The sequence below is a fragment of the Lates calcarifer genome, linkage group LG8 (genome assembly GCF_001640805.2).
Source record: "Lates calcarifer isolate ASB-BC8 linkage group LG8, TLL_Latcal_v3, whole genome shotgun sequence".
Lineage (NCBI taxonomy): Eukaryota > Metazoa > Chordata > Actinopteri > Centropomidae > Lates > Lates calcarifer.
In genome coordinates, this window is record NC_066840.1 from 23,313,689 (window position 1) to 23,328,326 (window position 14,638).

General features: G+C 41.6%; 1 long non-coding RNA gene across 1 annotated transcript in view; it reads left to right on the forward strand.

Annotated features, from left to right (window-relative positions):
* The window catches only part of LOC108885313 (uncharacterized), a 56,710-nt gene extending 43,447 nt beyond the window's left edge, over nt 1-13,263 (forward strand). Inside the window, exon 3 of the long non-coding RNA XR_001961238.2 lies at nt 12,155-13,263. This is a non-coding gene — a long non-coding RNA (uncharacterized LOC108885313). The remainder of the gene's footprint in view (nt 1-12,154) is intronic.
* Nucleotides 13,264-14,638: the final 1,375 nt, after the last annotated feature.

The following is a 14,638-nucleotide window of genomic DNA, read 5'->3' on the forward strand; positions in this document are numbered from 1 at the left end:
ATGTTAAATGATTGTGTTAAATCCAAAATATATGGTTTTAATATCTTTGTACTTTTTTTGGTGTGTTCCACCTCCACCTCAGCCTCTCCACAGTTTTCTGGTTAAGGGCTGATAAGAGATTTAGAAGATAAGTTTTCCTTCTCTTCTCTGAGATGAGGACACATGATAAGATGTTCAAGAAAAGTTACTCTATGTGATGCCTTAGGATATGGCAAAGACAGATAGGAAATACCACAAATAACACAACTGCCACCATATCCCCTTTGAAGTATGTACAGGCAGAGTGTCGCACAAGTGTTTTTCCACTGCTTCTCTGTTCAAAAGAACCAACACAAAAAGATGACTTTCCACAGATGCATGCAAAATTCCCTGTATATATCCGTTTGACATGTTTTTTATAAGGCTTAGTGTTCAACTACAGAGCTGATACGAGGACAACAAAACAGCTAGGACATTTCAGCTTTATCCAGAACATCACAGGAGATTACAGAGTACAACACACAGCAGAGAAGTCTCTGTATTTCTGTGGTTGAGACTAATCTGGCGTGAAAGACAGAGACAGAGAGAGTATGCAATGTGTTTCTCTATTTGTCTATTTATATGTGAGTGCAGGCTGGCGTGTTTTCCTATGTATAGATCTGTGAGCTTAGACGACTGCCACTGCATGTGTGCATAAGCTACAGCACAGAGAAAGCAGAAAAGAGCCCAAAACACCATTGTCAAGGGTTGTCAGGGTTTGCAAGCAGATGTTTCACAGGTTAAATAGTGTATACTACCTAAAAGAACAACAGCAAACTCAGTGGAAAGTGGGTGATTATAATCTGAAAGGACATCATGAACCTTCTCTTAGATGTTTAGATATGTGCAGATAAGTATTACGTAGACAAGGCTCAAAACACAGTATGCAATACCACAAGGTAAATGGCTGAGGACAAACAACTTGAGGTTGTAAGACCAAAGCACATCATTGTAAGTCAGCTACATTGACAGTACAATCTAACTAACCACAGATAAGAACTTTCTGGACACAATACTTAAAACACAACGTGATCCTCAACTGACAAATTTTACATAAAATAATCTTAAAATACAAATCAGATGGTGACTCTGCTGCTCTAAAGTTTGGTCAAAGTGAACACTGAAAGTGGAGCCACAATGTCACTCTTTTATTAATCTAAAAAAAAGTTCTAACGTAGGTGAAGATAAGCTAATCAGTCTAATGAGAGGGTGTCTTGTATGCATGTGTGGATGCTTGTGTTGGCGGTGTTTATGTGTGCGTTTGAGGCCTGAAGTTCAGACAGTGTATCTGTGCAGGCTGGCAGTGGGTAATTAAAGTGCCCGTTTTGCTGCGGTGCTTCCTATGTCCGCCTTAAAGGTGTCAGCAGTGACGGCAGGCCTCTTTATGTGTGATGGATGCTGTAATTACAGGCAGGAAAGCTGGCTACTAATTTGGGCTGGAAATAAAGTGTAGGTTTGCCCCCTTATGTGACCCTTTTACTAACATCCATATCTGTCTATGGATGTTCCAGGTTTATTTTTTTTTTGTTTTTTAGGTGAGCAGGTTTTGTTTGTTCACTTTCAGACATAACTCTCTTGGAGCTTGCGATAAGTTTGCAACTCCACCACTGTGCATCCAGTGACAAATGGCTTCTGGGTGCAACTTTGTGGATGCCACAGTTGTATAGCCCTGCTCAGAACCTGTCATTTTAATTTAACTACATCAAATGAAAAAATCTAGGGCCTCTGAATAATGCATTGCACCGTGGGAAGCAGAGTACGACTCCTGACAGCTGCACGTTGGGAGACCTGCAGAGTGAGAGGAAGAAATAACTAAAAAAAAGTCACAGATACCAGGAGACAGAGAGCTTGAGTCTGACAGGAAGAGCGAGTTGGGAATTCCTTAGCTTAATTGCATTGTGTTTGTAATCCCCCAGTTCCTCAGTAAGTGAACTGTATCTGAAATTAGAAATGAAAAACTTTATTTTCTGCCTACGTGGCTGAAATTGGATCATTTTCTGCCGACAGAGAATATTTCTCCTCGTTGTTTAGCGTCTCAGCTAATGGTGACAAACTGTTCCACAGGATTAGCTCAGTTTGAGGGTGGGAAATGCTAGACATCGATCGAAACGCAGCAGCAGGTGTAACCATTGCTTGTGCTGTTTTGGGGGACTTAACTTGGCATGAGGGAGAAGATGAGTGAGAACAGGTACATTCCTGGAGTTTTCAGCTTTTAGTTTAGAACCACAACAGCTCCAGAAGGACCACTAGGAAGTTCTGTTGTCTCTGAACAATATCTCACATGTGATGTGAAGTTCAAGTCTTTTAGACTTTGGTTTAGAGCATTAATTGTTGAGCATGTTTGTGGATGGCAGGTGGATGATAAACCACTGGCCCATGAAAACATCCCTATGACAATAAAGTTGACACTTTGTTAGGACATCACTGATATCTCTATACCAACTACCTTCCTATTTCTGTGTATCTTTTCAGCAGGTGTTGCAGCCTAAAGAGGAAGCAGAAAAGCAAAAAGGTTTAGTGTTTATTTACTATGATGTTGTGGCTGAAAGAGAAGATTAATAAAAACAGTGTTTGGGTTGAATTCTCCCTGTCGACCGTGAGCCTGTGCGTCCCTAAACCTACAGAAGCATTACAGTTTGTTTTTCCAATATAGGCAGAGCAAATGTAAATGTTCTTCTCCACACATCTTCTGTATACTGCTCTGAGTCTGATTTACAGAAAGAAAAACAAGTCTGTCTGTTTGGGTGTGTTCACAGTGAAATAAAACCACACTGCACAGCAGCATGAATTTATCAATTAGATTTCACATATTTACAGAGAATAAACAGAACATTTTGGTCTCTTTAGGTTTCACAGACAAATATATTTAACAATGTTTGAAACACTTTCCTGTGATCCAGCTACTGAACAGCAGACTTTTCACCACTCTGTCCCTGAGGTTGATTTCCTGGCTTACTGGGCTTACTGTGCAGCTCCACTGGAAGTACGTGACTAATGTGCAGCTTAATCAAGGCAATCGTTTGAAAGGTCATCTAATGAGTAGGAGTGAAGATCATATGTTAGCCTTTATCCCTCACTGTGGGATATTGTGGTGAGCAGGGAACACCTGCGGCTTCCTGTCAAAACATTAGCTCATGTTAATTAGCTAAAGTGATCTCCTTGTTTTACCAGTTCAGCTGTGGACCGCTGGAACAACACAAGACCTTGTACAGAATATACATGTGTACATGTGTTGATTTTATAGACAGATTCACAAATTCATTACACACCAATAAGCTCTAAAACACACTAATGATTCTGTGAAAAGTCAGAGCTCCAGGCTCACAGGATTTTGACATCCTTCACATGACAAGTGAAAGTAATTATATTTGATCTGTCTTCAAGGATCCTAAATATCTCTGACCTTTTATATTGGGATTGTTTCCAGGAAGCATTGCTCTTAGCCAGTAATCCCCATGAACCTCACAGGGCTTTGTGCACATTTTAATGCCTTGTTATGTTAATGTTTTTCCCTGATTAAGATCTCTAACATGACCTGGGTCTGTTGCTGTCCTCTGTGCACTGAAAGAGACGAGGAGGAGCCACAGATCTGGCGTGATATGGATCCACTATTAGAACGCTCATCTTGATTAAATTTCCATTTGTAAGAGATGTTGTTCTCCTCCTGTTTGATGTGGCTTTACCTCAGTAGAACATTTTCATAATTGGCTACCTACAGAAACATATTTGGTCTGAGCAGGGGCGTCCAGAAAACCCAACGCATTGATGAACCTTTTCTCCTTATTCTCCTTATTCCTGTTAATTCTCAGACACTATTCAGCTCTCCATCACTTTAACATGCAGTATATACTCGTATGGTTTTAGTAACAGCTGCAGGAGTGCTACGACAACCCCTCATGATTCCTGACTCCCGAGTGAACCTGCATTGCAGCAGATTGCGTTTTTATGTCACCATGAATCATGATCTCAGTTCTCTGCAGTCATTTTCATCAGACAAACCACACTCTTTGCAGTCCTCTCACAGCGCTGTAGTACACTGCCGGTGTTTAAGGCCAAGGCTTTTCAAAATGAGAAAACCCCTGTACATAACATAATGCAATGCTATAGAATGCTCACCAGACTGTAAAGTGTCAAAGATCACCTTAAGGCCAAAGCATGACTAGAATATATTAGCCACCAGCATAACTGGTTGGCTGTGGGTCAGGCTGTGTTTACATTAGCTATAAGTCATTTCCTTGTATTGAATTTCCATTTATTAATTTTCAGTGACTGCTCTCTGAAGCTACACTGCATGATTTACTCTGATAATATCTGAGGATGTAAGAGCTCAGATAGAGGACAGATGTCTGCCCCTCAAATGAGTCAGAATTAGTCATCTTATTATTCCAAAATATTTCGCCAAATTAATTTCTGTCTAAGCTTCTTGCTCTTCTCTTTCTTTCTTTTCTCTCCTTGATTTGGCCTCCTCTCATTCTCTCCTTCCCCTCCCCTCCTTCACTCTTGTTTCCTCTCCTCTCGTCTCCTCTCCTCCTTGCTGCAGACTCAGAGGACTCCTGTGGACACCAAAAGGTCAGTAAATGTGCAACCATTAAATGCACACACACGCACCAGTCTCCAAAACACCATAACACTATAGCAAAGACACACATTCACCTTCACACACACACACACACACACACACACCGCTTCAAGTACACACAGACACACAAACTCTGGTCCAGCAGCTCAGCATTTGACACTAACTAGAAACCAGCAAGTGAGGGCTGACATGTTTTTGATAGAAGAAAATCACAATAGGTGTCCTGTGACGGTATGACACACACACACACACACACACACACACACACACACACACACTGCAGCTACATAACAGGCCCACAGTTTCATATATAATGTGATCCATAGACTGTGACATTTAATTCACACGTAATACAATTTGTGATGGAAGAAGAAGAGAAATTGAAAGTAATTGGTGAATCTTCCAAGAAAAATACATGACATTTAGTTAAAATGACAGGCTGCCAGTATGTTATGTGTCACCTTTATTCACATACAGGTAACAGTAAACACTGCTACTATGGTTCCTGTATGAAAACATTAAAAGTCTGCAGTTCTGTTACTGAACATGCAGCCGTAAATTCAGTTTACTCTCACCACTAAATCCACAGCTTCACCTGCATTACACTCATTTTAACAGAGACTACTTTCTACTTTGAGGTCATATAATTCCTGCATGCAGAAAAACATTTATTAAATAATTACTCACTATGCAACAGGTTCATGAAATACACAGTGAGTTAAAGTGTATAACCTCCTTTTTCTCTGAGTAAAATACGCTCTGAGTCAGATTAGTCTAAATCTAAATCTGTGTGTGAATGCTCTGTTGTCTCTGAGGTCTGCGTGGTTTTTCTTCCTTTCCGCCCATTTCCCATTAAGCATCCCACTGGTCAGAGTCTGTTTTCTCTCCTGACGTAGGGACCTCTGATCCTCCTGACAATCAAACATCTGTGCTTCACTCTGCCCTGAAGTCCTGCCATATCCTGGACCTCAAACTCATCTTTCATTACTCTGTTAATTTAAAATCCCATCTTCTTCCAAAGTGAGCAGGAACAGGCACCATCAGACAGCTTGTATGTAGTCCTGGATCTTGTAAATAAAAAACAGTCCTCTGTGTATATGGTGCAATGTGAGGCTTGGCTGGAAAAACTATTTTTGAAAGCAGCTCCACTGTCACTGTTTCCCAGCAGCCTTGAGGCATCCTGCCCCAGTGGACGCTGTGGTTTCAAACAAACTGCAGCAACGCAGCGTCGTCTTCTTCTTCACAACACACTGTACGAGGTCCTGTCGGACAAACTGTCTTTGAAGGAAGCCTTGTTTTCACAAAGGCACAACAGCCTGCAGGCCTCTGTGCCTCAGTGGACGCCACACTTTGCTGTACTCTGTTGCTCCCCGTGTGTGACGGACACTCTGCTGTTGTCAGTAGCAGATAGTGATGACAGGGATCCACTCTCAAGGCAAACACCCAGTCTTGTTTAATTCAAAGCCTTTCCACAGAAAGTTGGCTCAAGGTCAGAGGGCTTTCATGTCAGAGCTTATCATCCCCACCATGTATACCATTCACCCGCTAATGAGACTGTAGCCTCCACACTGCGTCCTTGGCCTTTCTCTTTGGTCATTGGGTGATGCGTTGGACGGTGAGCAGATGATGCAGCATGGACAAAGTGTTTTTAAAAGCTTTATTTGCTGTTGTCACAGTGGATGCGATCGCCCACCCCCTCTTCAGTCACATACAAACACAAGCTGTGGCTCTGCCGTGAACTGCAGTTTCACTTCCCATGTGTATGTTGTTGTGTTTGGGTGGCAGAGAGAGACAAAGAACAGGAGAGAAACTGTGTGTATTTCTTGTATTTCTATCTTTTAACACTTGGTTTTAGTATTGGCTGAAGGTTACAGTGTGGGGTAACACTTAGGGTTAAACATATAGTTTTAATGTTTGAGGTTAGGGGTAAAACATTAGAGATATTAGAGCACAAGCACATATACTTGCTCCTTGTTTGTACATGTATATGTGTGCCTCTGTGCCTTTAAACATGCATGTACAGCATATAGATTAATGTGTGTGTGCATCACACTTTTTTGCAGTGGAACAAATTGTTGCCAGTGAACACAATCTGGACAGAATTACATTTCCTCCCAAAATGTATTAACTTATGCAAATGAGTTTTATATGAATGTAATTTAAAAGAGACAGAGTTACATATTCATGTATTGCATGCATGTGTATCTGCAGTGGGTTAGTGTTGGTGTGTGTATACACTGTACACTTGGCATTCATCAGGGTTAGGACCGCAATTTCTTCTCACATTGTGGGGACTCACCTTCCATGTAGGGACAAAGGAATATTCCCCCATAAGGCTAACAATTTATGTTAAGGTTAAGGCATCTTGGTTTATCTTAAAATGAGGATCACACTAAGGTTGGAGAACACCTCCAGGGAATTAATGCAAGTTAATACAATGTCCTCATCAGTGACAACAATAATGTGTGTGTGCAACCCTGCTTTGTTTCAATTTGTCCTCTAACTGTAAGAGCCCCATAATTCAGCTTTTATTGGGCCATGCTGTTGCTCAGAATGAGTGCAATATACCTATGAGGAGCTGATCAATACCGAGGACTCAATAACTATTGGCTAGCTCCTGATATATTCAGCTTATCCACTGCTACAGTTCACTGTTAGAAGACAGGATCTTTGTTTTTTTGAGTAATTGACATTACAAAACATCTAATTTAACAAAAGACAAGAACTTTCAATGATTCTTGCAGCCACCACGGTGACATTTTAGCACTTTCACACCAAATATTTCTGATCTGTTGCTGTTTACCGGATGGTTTACTGAAATTTGCTAAGAAGCTAAAAATTCAGAAGCTCTACAGCAAGACACCACAGAAAATCTGCTCTAAACCGCTTTATGTTAATAGGTTCTCACACTGGGTCTAAAGGCAAAACTAAATTAATTAGTGACCGACCCAAAGAGGATATTGGCTGCCACCTCTGAGGTTTTATTTCTTCATTATCGACCAGTGTGATTTCAGTGCACTGGCTGAGATATTGTGCTGAGAGGGCAGATGTAGCTGTTTTTTCAGTCTCTGATGAAACATGATGTCCGAAAGAAGCAATTAGATCTACTCTTCTTTTGGCAGGATCAGCATTAGTATTTTCCTCATTGGTGCTATTTGTTGAATATTTAATTCAGTGACCCGTCCCTTTATTTGGTGATTCAATCATCATTAAGACATGTTACCACCTGGTGCTGATTTACTGCTTACTCTCCGAGGTGATTTGGCAGGTCTCCCAGAAACTTCAGTTCTGTCTCAATTGTTTTAAAGTCAGAATCTTGCAGCCATTTTCTCTTTGCACTAAACTACAACTCACTGCCATACGGCCATCTTGTCTGAACCTTGGTGAACCAGGAATGTTGCCAGCGATAAATTATTTCTGATCAGTGGAGCTGACTCAAACACAAACACCTGGAAGAAAACATAAATTCCAACCAAACAAACACCAGGGGCTGTGTCACGGACAGGGCGCCATCTTGGATTGGCTGTGAGCTTTGATGGACTGTGGTCACAGCAGTAACCACTGACTGCATCACTCTCATCTCTCCTAGACATCTAATTAGAGATGAGATGTGCGACCACTCACCAAGATGAATGACATGTTTCTACTTAACCCTGAAAGCCAATTTAGCCAACTGAGCTGCCTCTAACATGAGGAGAGAACATGAAGGAGGTTGTTGTCGTCCATACTGTGTGTGCAGCGTTTTCTGTCTGTGAAAATGTAAAGGGAGGGCGATGGCGTGACTGGAAACACACTCTGTCTATAACAGTCACAGTAAATTATTCAGGGCCTTTACCTCAGTGTTGACATTTCCACTAATGGTGGCAGAGAGTGATCCCGCCCAACTGAAGCAAATATCAGGCTGCTGACTGACTGACTGACTCTCATTACAAACACATACAAACACACACACTCACACACACACTATAAATAGGCCAATCGCAGGTCCTGCCTGTTCTCTCGACCCCAGCTTGCTATGAGGGAGAAATTATAGGCTGTTAGATAAATCACAGGCTGTTGTACCAATAACAGGAATGAGCCATTTGTGACATGCTGTGTCATTTTTTTTTCATGTCATTCCTCATCATTATTGAGGTTTTTCGTACAGCAGACGATCGCTGAGTCATTATATGAACAGGAAATCATCCTCGAAAGCGTCGAAAGAGTCTTGACTTTACAGTATTAAAGAACCCAATTTTCCTCCATGTTTCTGTGTCTACTCTCAGAAAACTTCATGAAATGAGCTTGATTTCTTAAAAAAAAAAAAAAAAAAAAGGCACAAAATGTGAGTCAGACCTCAGGTTTCAAATGTGAAGCAGCTTGACACTGAGGTTTTCTCTGTGTGCAGAGAGGTGATGGGGGTGTTTGGAGCTGGTGAGGCCAATTTCAACTGTCGACTCTGACAACCTCAAGTAAAACTCCTGAGTCATGGCAACAGTTTTGTGTCAGTAAAGTTTTCTTGAAAGTTTGTTTTCTTTAACCAAAGCTGGACACCGATATGTGTAGCACTGTCACATGATTCTAGTTTAATTATGTTTATGTCTTCAGATCAGATATGTTTTGAGACTACTGCTGTAGGTGCAGTAACTCAGTAACGAACGGCATGGATTTGAAATTTGTTCAGGTAAAAGCGAGGCTTTCTTGGGGAAAAAATTAATGGAATATGGAACAGAAAAGGCCACAGGTCCGATTTTATTTTGCATTCACTTGTGAAGACCGTGTCATCACCTAGTTACTTGTAACAGAAACTACTATACATTACACTCTTTTTATTATAGGCCTCCATCACTAGTTAACATGTAGTTTCTTTCTCTCATATTATCTGAATGATGTACTTAGTGAAACATCACTTTATTAAAATGTTAGTGTGAGTAGAGTCTATGGGTGAGTACTGCAAATGGAGAGCTTATTGACTAGTTAACAAGCACTCAGTTAGTATTTGACTTTACACTTGAACTTCCAGTCAGACTTGTGTTCAGTGCAACAGGCTGCAGGTGTGGGTGAAAGGCGAGAACAGAGCTACTAACAGATGGAACAAAGGTACAAAAAAGGTTATGAATTAGCTGTCACCATGATAGGACCAATAATCATATCAAGTCCTCTTCATCTACCTCATTTTCACATATTTGTTTTTATCCTGCAGTGTGAGGTTCCACTCTGAATGAGACTGAACCAGGCAGCTCGGCCATCACTCTACTTTTTTTCCCTTGTGTTTCTCCGTGTCTCCTCCTCACTTGTCTGTCCGTGTGTGTGTGTGTGTGTGTGTTTGTGTTTCGTGGGCATGGCTTCACTCACCTGGCTCTTGGCTCAGCTCCACACCTGCTCACAATCATCTCATCATGCCACAGTTCAAAAACCCCAGCTCAGCTCGACTCAGTTGTGGCTGTGCTGCTCAGTCTCTCTGTATCTTGTGCTCTAGTAATAATCCTCTTTTGTGTTTACCTGTTGTCTCTCAGGAGTCTTGGAGTCCTAGGCCCAGGACTTCAGTGTCAGCTCCTTCACCATCAGCTGGTTTACCTCCACATCTCTGCCTGTCTTCCCTTCTAATCCCCTCATCAAACTATTGCATACTACTCATAAATTCAGCCCTCACAGCATCAGTGTGCCAGTGTTTTCTCTGTGGAAGGTAGAGCAGGTAAATGACCACTTGAGGAACATAATAAAAGTGTAGGGTTGGCCTGAATATAAATATATACGGGAGCTTTTAGAAATGTTAGCCTGTAACTTCTGGGTTCAAATCCTGAGGGAGTAAAAAATATCTGAATGTGGAAAATGAATCACACGATACTCTTGTAGTGCTCTCTATCAATCCACAAACATTCATTTGCTCCATAGGTTGAATTTAAACTCAACAGCTCCCCAGCGTGAATGCACAGCAACATGTTATTGGAGATGAATCACCTTTTCCCGACTAAATAAAGGTTATAAAAACCTGACATTTGTTCCACCCACTTGACGCCGCGGTAGCTGGCATGTGGCAACACTGAGAAATACCACGGCGAGCGGCGACAGTGTGTGAGCTCTTTGACACAAGATGCGAGCTCACGCTGCTTTTGTGTGCCACACTTGTTTTTATTTTTTTGTAAAGGCTGTAAAGTCGTGACGGTGCTGGAACACGACGGCCCATACGTTTGCTGCTCGCAAATCTCCAAGCAAGCATAAAAGCAAAAAACAAAAAACTTGTTTTTGATGAAGGGACATAAATTCTCAAACAACAAGAGAGATGATGTCAGTGTCTTTGTGACATGGAGTCTCTGAACACTGAACGGATTCAGGCTGGCAGCGAGAAACTGGGCTTGTGTTCTGCCTGTCTGTCACGACAGGGAGACGAGACAGAGCTGTGGTGACAGACTGACAGGGTGTGTGTGGTGGAGGGGGTCAACAGAGGCACAAGACTTATCTGACAGTATAATGTAACCACACAGATGCAGTGACATTGATTTATATCCTGGCTGGGATCTACCCCTTCTTTTTCCCCCCCTGTATTTTAATTTAAAATGTGTGAAAATATATGTACATTTATTCTTTTGGCTGCATTCAGTAAAGGTGCAGGATGACACATTTTATCTTGAAATTCAGAGAAGCAAAATACAGAGTGAAGGTTTCTGAATTTTTCAGGTTTATTTGCACATAAAAGGAGTAAAACTTGAGAGGAAAATAAAAAGAAAAGGCGGAGAATAAAAAACACAAACCGTCGGTGAGACAAAGAAACTCCAGTGGGGTTACGAAAACATGTCAAACAAAAGACGAAGGAAGTTATTTTATGTGGAGCTGGGTTTTAAATTTCCGGCTTTAACAAGTAGAGTGATCCACCTCATTTCAAGCCGTCATTTACCTGAGAGGAAAATCTCAAAACAGGTGAAAAGTGCTTCGCAAAAATGTAAAATTGTCTCGACCTGTTCAGATATGTTTTCTTTGTTTTATGGAAAATTATACTCTGCACCAGACTAAACCAAACACAAACAGAGATGGGTAAATTGGACAGAGACCAAACATCAATTCTCACAGAGTTCTATAAAAATGATTGAAGAGTTCTGGTTCATATGGCAAAGAACAAATCCCAGTCCTCTCAGGTGGCCTTGGGGCTAAATAATTGCCCTGTAGTCCCATGGTCAGGACTGGAAATTACACACTAATGGTAGCCGACCGCCTCCCCAGATCATTGATGGAGGGAGATTGGACTGACAACACTGATAACGCTGATCGCTCCATCTTCCCCGCACTCTCATTCGTCATTCTCCACCACCTTGAGATAAAGGTTACACATCTATCTGTCTCGCTGCAGCTGAGACTGTCATTCTGGACAATGGACTGAGGTCTTTGTCACAGAGTTGAGAAAATGACCTTTTCATCCACCGACCACAGCGGCTGATGAGCTCCAGGCTGGAGACGTCTGGTTCATCGACAGTATTCTGATGTTTTGTTCTGGTAACACAGGAAGTGATGCAGTTTATCTGCGCTGAACAGAGGAAGTTAATAATTATTTCACTTCTTTTTTTTTTTTTTTTTTTTTTCCAGGTGGACAAAACACACTCACATCAGCCAACTGCCCACCCACATGACTGACAGGGGAGTAATATCTGGATACAGCTCCTGGTGGCTTTCAGTTATATACGCTGAAAAATAGAAACACAAAAAAGCAATCTTGTAGATAGTGAGATTGATTTCCCTCCCTCACTCCAGGCTGAAATGATTCCCCTGACGTTATCGAAGCTACACAATCACAGCAGCCCCTTCACAATAGCACTAATACGAGTCTGTGATACATATCTCATTGACATAAGCTCGTGTGCCTCTCTGTGGACTCCTGACTAAAGAGAGATATTCAGCCTTAATTTATCTGTAACCTAGTTAATTTGGGACAAGTGACATGATTTCTTATTACTGCCACATGGTCCGCTCCCCTCAGAGGGCAACGTGACAGTTGCTTGGAGACACGGAGCTTCCCAGCAGCTCTGCGGTTTGAACATGAAAGTGCACTCATGAGCTTCAGGAGAGTGGACAGAGGCATCCCGACTCCTCATCTCTCGCTGGACACACAATAAGTCACCAGCATTCAGGAGGAGAGCTGCTGCCTGGTGGTGAAGCTGGTCCTGTGTTTCACACAACTATTCAAAGAAAGCACAGTCATTCTCTTTATTTTCTCGCTCACTTGCAGCTGCACAGATTTGTTCTCTTTGTACATTTCTACATCATTTCAGAAAGGTCTGGATAACATTTAATAGCTGGTGTTAGGGGACAGTAAGTAAAGTGTTTCAGTACAGATGTAGGTCTAAGGCATGACTACAGTGACCGAGCTGACCTCTAGTGGAAGGTTTCGAGTCTGTTGCACCAACCACACCCAGCAGTGATGGCAGAGTTGCTTCCTCAACCACAAACAGGTGTGATATCATTTATGATCTGCACTTCACTGTTTGCTCTCCTGCAGTTGTACCAATGCTAAGGTAAGTTAGCACAAATGCTAACCTCCACTGATCACTAAAACTTTTAATAAGGGAGGAAAGAAATAATGATGAAAAGCTGCAGACAACAGGCTTATACATATCAGACAAATCATATGAAACTGATTAATGTTTAATTAATTGTATTGGTAGGTTTAGTCAAGTTGAATTACAACCATTTTAATTGTAGTAAAGGCAGTAAAATCTATCATACTGGTTCTTTAAAGGAACTCAAAGCTAAAAATCTTTAGCTGTGATTTTCTTTTGATTAGGGAAACTCAGATATTGATATGAAGGAGGGAACATCTCAAAAACCATGTTATTATGAAGTAAAAAGGAAAATAAATGTTAATAAAAAATCCTTTTTGAGGAGAGAACCTGAAAATAAAGCCCTGACCTGAAAAGGCTAAGATGGAATCAAACCAATTGCAGCATTCGTTTGGCCTTGAGTCTAATGGAGTCTGAATGAAACCATATTTTACTGTGAAATTCTTTGCCTTGTATCTCTGAGAGCAGATATTGACATGACACTTTTAATCCTCCGTGGGCGAATCAGGTAAATAAAAGTTTCCCCTCGTGACAGCCCTGAACTCACGACCTCTTTCAAACTCATTCTACGCTTTGAAACTGCACAATCGCAGCACAGGATCAGTGTCCTAAATTGCCATGAAAACAAAATTCATCAAATCTCAGTAAAAGCCAAGTGAATTTCACGGCACGACTCTTCACCCTGCTACGAGATAAAGTGGCACTTCAGCAGCGAGAACAATCTGCATCCAGGCCACTATTTTGAGAGCAATGCATTCACTTATGTTCACTGCTGTTCTAACATGGCCACCAGAGACCAAACGTGTGTGCAACATCTGATTACGCTATCAACTAGCTATTCAACAGCCACTATTTTATTGTCCTACAGGATGAGAGGACATGGGATAACGGGGGAAGCCGAGGCTGACTGGCGATCCTCGGGGAATGACTCGCCGCAGGGAGGAAGCATCGTAACATTTCTGTCTCTAACAAGGGCTGTTTACCTGCACCAGGAGGAGACCGATGACTTTATGCACAGTCACACACACACACACACACACACACACTAGGACAGGAGCTTCTAACTGCCTAATGGATACACCAGAGCACCGGGAAAAACACTCCCATTAAGAGCGTTTGATAATGGATTGATGCTCTCTGAAATCTCTCTCCCTGCCACTATGTCATGGAAGTCTGCCCAAGACCTAAAATAATGAATAAGAGTTAAAATTGAAGATGCTTTTGAACCATCGTTTGTCTGCCAGCAAGAGAAGGACAAATTTAAGGCAAATACAGGAGACTGCTAAACTTTGGTCTGAGGAAATATTTATGGAGAGGTTTTAACAATCCATGTTTGTCCTGGGGGAAAAGACATGTTGGTACATGATGAAAACATGACTGTAGTGCAGGGGTCAGCTATACAAAATTACAGTGCCAGTAAGAGGCTTACCATCAATACTAACTAATGCAAAAATCTTTAGCAGTCAAACCTGTCTGTTCCCTTTATCACCGTACAACACATTAACACCAGTAA